The following is a 5,000-nucleotide window of genomic DNA, read 5'->3' as shown; positions in this document are numbered from 1 at the left end:
CACACACACACACCCACACACACACACACACACACACCACACACACACACACACTCTTGCTCAGTGTCAGCCTGTGTGTGTGACTGGGGCTCTACATACTTCAGTGAGGACTGCTGAACTGTGTCCTGTCGCTCTTTGTTCCCCTACGCTATTTAACAAATATTATGTTCTTCACTCTGTCCTTCTGTGAACTCCCATATCCACAGAGCCGCTCTCCTCACCAAACCACTGATCTCAATATTATGGTTGGCCACAGCTCAACGTGCTTCTCTCCCTGCTACCATCTTATCTGCCGTTTAAAAACTGAATTAATGGACTTTCTTTGACTTGTTAAAAGGCTAAGCACCCTATTAAATAACAAAAAGCACAACATAAATAAACTGAAAAAGGATAGATAGCGAGAGAGAGCTAGAGAGAGGGTGAGAGAGAGAGAGAGAGAGAGAGAGAGAGAGAGAGAGAGAGAGAGAGAGACACTGTGGTGAATGGAGATTTGAAAAAAAATCTAGTCTTTCAAACAATCTCTCTCTGTCTCTCAGTCGCCACTCGCCAGTACGAGTGTTGTTAGAGGGAAAGTACTTCAATCAAGAGAGAGAGAGAGAAGCCTTTGGGAAAACAAGCACAGAGTCAAACAGCTTTACAGAAGTGTTGAGCAGACCAAGGCTTTCTCAGAGGGAGGTAGTGTAGTGTACTTCACACAGCTCTGAGTATGTCTGTGCTCTATGTTAATGTTCTGTTTGTGTGCCCATGGGTAAGAGATCACAACAGGGGGGTTAGGCACAACTAGGCCTTTATAGTGAGGACATGTCTGGTACTGCTGGTTGGGCTGATGGTTGGGCTGATGGTTGGGCTGATGGTTGGGCTGCTGGTTGGGCTGATGGTTGGGCTGATGGTTGGGCTGATGGTTGGGCTGCTGGTTAGGCTGCTGGTTGGGCTGATGGTTGGGCTGCCCAGGGCTGATGGTTGGGCTGATGGTTGGGCTGATGGTTGGGCTGCTGGTTAGGCTGCTGGTTGGGCTGATGGTTGGGCTGCCCAGGGCTGATGGTTGGGCTGATGGTTGGGCTGATGGTTGGGCTGGGGCCAGCCTCTCTCTGTCCACACTCCTGTCATTTTGTTGGGGCCAGCCTCTCTCTCTGACCACACTCCCTTCATTATGTTGGGGCCAGCCTCTCCCTCTAACCACACTCCCTTAATTTTGTTGGGGTCAGGGGCCAGCCTCTCTCTCTTACCACACTCCCTTCATTATGTTGGGGCCAGCCTCTCTCTCTAACCACACTCCCTTCATTATGTTGGGGCCAGCCTCTCTCTCTGTCCACACCCCCTTCATTCTGCTACGGGCCCAGACTAGATAAACTCAGCAAAAAAAGGAACGTCCCTTTTTCAGGACCCTGTAAAAATCCAAATAACTTCACATATCTTCATTGTAAAGGTTTTAAACACTGTTTCCCATGCTTGTTCAATGAACCATAAACAATTAATGAACATGCACCTGTGGAACGGTCGCTAAGACTCTTACAGTTTACAGACGGTAGGCAATTAAGGTCACAGTTATTAAAACTTAGGACACTATTCTTTCTACTGACTCTGAAAAACACCAAAAGAAAGATGCCCAGGGTCCCTGCTCATGTGTGAACATGCCTTAGGCATGCTGCAAGGAGGAATGAGGACTGCAGATGTGGCCAGGGCAATAAATTGCAATGTCCGTACTGTCAGACGTCTAAAACAGCGCTACAGGGAGACAGGAGGGACAGCTGATCATCCTCGCAGTGGCAGACCACGTGTAACAACACCTGCACAGGATCGGTACATCTGAACATCACACCTGCGGGACAGGTACAGGATGGCAACAACAACTGCCCGAGTTACACCAGGAATGCACAATCCCTCCATCAGTGCTCAGACTGTCCGCAATAGGCTGAGAGAGGCTGGACTGAGGGCTTGTAGGCCTGTTGTAAGGCAGGTCCTCACCAGACATCACAGGCAACAACGTCGCCTATGGGCACAAACCCACCGTCGCTGGACCAGAGAGGACTGGTAAAAAGTGCTCTTCACTGACAAGTCGCAGTTTTGTCTCACCAGGGGTGATGGTCAGATTGGAGTTTATCGTCGAAGGAATGAGCGTTACACCGAGGCCTGTACTCTGGAGCGGGATCGATTTGGAGGTGGAGGGTCCGTCATGGTCTGGGGCGGTGTGTCACAGCATCATCAGACTGAGCTTGTTATCATTGCAGGCAATCTCAACGCTGTGCGTTACAGGGAAGACATCCTCTTCACTCATGTGGTACCCTTCCTGCAGGCTCATCCTGACATGACCCTCCAGCATGACAATGCCACCAGCCATACTGCTCGTTCTGTGCGTGATTTCCTGCAAGACAGGAATGTCAGTGTTCTGCCATGGCCAGCAAAGAGCCCGGATCTCAATCCTATTGAGCACGTCTGGGACCTGTTGGATCGGAGGGTGAGGGCTAGGGCCATTCCCCCCAGAAATGTCCTGGAACTTGCAGGTGCCTTGGTGGAAGAGTGGGGTAACATCTCACAGCAAGAACTGGCAAATCTGGTGCAGTCCATGAGGAGGAGATGCACTGCAGTACTTAATGCAGCTGGTGGCCACACCAGATACTGACTGCTACTTTTGATTTTGACCCCCCTTTGTTCAGGGACACATTATTCAATTTCTGTTAGTCAGGATGTCTGTGGAACTTGTTCAGTTTATGTCTCAGTTGTTGAATCTTGTTATGTTCATACACATATAAAGGCAGTTGACAGTGAGAGGACGTTTCTTTTCTTACTGAGTTTATATTGCCAGTTCTGTCCTGTAATGTTCTGTTCTGTTCTGTTCTGTAATGTTCTGTTCTGTTCTGTTCTGTACTGTTCTGTCCTGTCCTGTCCTGTCCTGGTCTCTTCTGTCCTGTAATGTTCTGTTCTGTTCTGTAATGTTCTGTAATGTTCTGTTCTCTTCTGTCCTGTCCTGTCCTGGTCTCTTCTGTCCTGTAATGTTCTGTCCTGTCCTGTTCTGTTCTGTTCTGTTCTGTTCTGTTCTGTTCTGTTCTGTTCTGTTCTGTTCTGTAATGTCCTGTTCTCTTCTGTCCTGTCCTGTCCTGGTCTCTTCTGTCCTGTAATGTTCTGTTCTGTAATGTTCTGTTCTGTTCTGTTCTGTTCTGTTCTGTTCTGTAATGTTCTGTTCTGTTCTGTTCTGTCCTGTCCTGTTCTGTTCTGTTCTGTAATGTTCTGTTCTGTTCTGTTCTGTTCTGTTCTGTTCTGTTCTGTTCTGTAATGTCCTGTTCTCTTCTGTCCTGTAATGTTCTGTCCTGTTCTGTCCTGTTCTCTTCTGTCCTGTCCTGTCCTGGTCTCTTCTGTCCTGTAATGTTCTGTTCTGTTCTGTAATGTTCTGTTCTCTTCTGTTCTGTCCTGTCCTGTCCTGGTCTCTTCTGTCCTGTCCTGTTCTCTTCTGTCCTGTAATGTTCTGTCCTGTCCTGTCCTGTTCTCTTCTGTCCTGTAATGTTCTGTCCTGTTCTGTCCTGTTCTCTTCTGTCCTGTCCTGTTCTCTTCTGTCCTGTAATGTTCTGTCCTGTTCTGTCCTGTTCTCTTCTGTCCTGTCCTGTTCTCTTCTGTCCTGTAATGTTCTGTCCTGTCCTGTCCTGTTCTCTTCTGTCCTGTAATGTTCTGTTCTGTCCTGTCCTGTCCTGGTCTCTTCTGTCCTGTAATGTTCTGTCCTGTCCTGTTCTGTTCTGTAATGTTCTGTTCTGTTCTGTTCTGTTCTGTTCTGTTCTGTTCTGTAATGTCCTGTTCTCTTCTGTCCTGTCCTGTCCTGTCCTGGTCTCTTCTGTCCTGTCCTGTTCTGTCCTGTCCTGTCCTGTCCTGTCCTGTCCTGTCCTGTCCTGTTCTGTTCTGTTCTGTTCTGTTCTGTTCTGTTCTGTTCTGTCCTGTTCTGTCCTGTCCTGTCCTGTCCTGTTCTGTTCTGTTCTGTTCTGTTCTCTTCTGTCCTGTAATGTTCTGTCCTGTTCTGTCCTGTCCTGTCCTGTTCTCTTCTGTCCTGTCCTGTCCTGTTCTCTTCTGTCCTGTAATGTTCTGTCCTGTCCTGTCCTGTCCTGTCCTGTCCTGTCCTGGTCTCTTCTGTCCTGTAATGTTCTGTTCTGTAATGTTCTGTTCTCTTCTGTCCTGTCCTGTCCTGTCCTGTCCTGTCCTGTTCTCGTCTGTCCTGTAATGTTCTGTCCTGTTCTGTCCTGTCCTGTTCTCTTCTGTCCTGTCCTGTTCTGTCCTGTCCTGTTCTGTTCTGTCCTGTTCTGTCCTGTTCTCTTCTGTCCTGTAATGTTCTGTTCTGTAATGTTCTGTCCTGTAATGTTCTGTCCTGTTCTGTCCTGTCCTGTTCTCTTCTGTCCTGTAATGTTCTGTCCTGTTCTGTTCTGTTCTCTTCTGTCCTGTAATGTTCTGTTCTGTCCTGTCCTGTTCTCTTCTGTCCTGTAATGTTCTGTCCTGTAATGTTCTGTCCTGTTCTGTCCTGTCCTGTTCTCTTCTGTCCTGTAATGTTCTGTCCTGTCCTGTCCTGTCCTGTTCTGTCCTGTCCTGTCCTGTCCTGTCCTGTCCTGTCCTGTCCTGTCCTGTCCTGTTCTGTTCTGTTCTGTTCTGTTCTGTTCTGTTCTGTTCTGTTCTGTTCTGTTCTGTTCTGTTCTGTCCTGTCCTGTCCTGTCCTGTCCTGTCCTGTCCTGTCCTGTTCTGTTCTGTTCTGTCCTGTTCTGACCTGTTCTGTCCTGGGTTGGATTCAGGGTATGGGCTCATCAAGGAGTCAGTGATAGTCCCCAAGCCAGCCATGCCTCAATGTGTTATGGCCATCAGGCCTGCTCTAGGGTTGTGTGTACACAGTGAGCTACAACAGCTACCTCAGGGATCATTATAGAAACTAAATGTTGCTTCTTCAGACAACTGGACAGGGAGCTCAGCGGTGCCTCTCTCTGGCTCTTTCAAAACAAACTGCATTGGCTTAGCCCCGGGGTCACATGCTTGGG

At 48.4% G+C, this 5,000-nt stretch overlaps 1 protein-coding gene across 1 annotated transcript in view; it reads right to left on the bottom strand.

Moving 5' to 3' along the window:
- The window catches only part of LOC145861340 (ELKS/Rab6-interacting/CAST family member 1), a 293,504-nt gene that overhangs the window by 92,468 nt on the left and 196,036 nt on the right, over positions 1-5,000 (bottom strand). The window lies entirely within an intron of this gene.

Source organism: Salmo salar, chromosome 17, assembly GCF_965601325.2.
Source record: "Salmo salar chromosome 17, fSalSal1, whole genome shotgun sequence".
NCBI lineage: Eukaryota > Metazoa > Chordata > Actinopteri > Salmoniformes > Salmonidae > Salmo > Salmo salar.
Note: the sequence above shows the minus strand (reverse complement) of the source record. Positions and strands in the feature narration are given on the sequence as shown.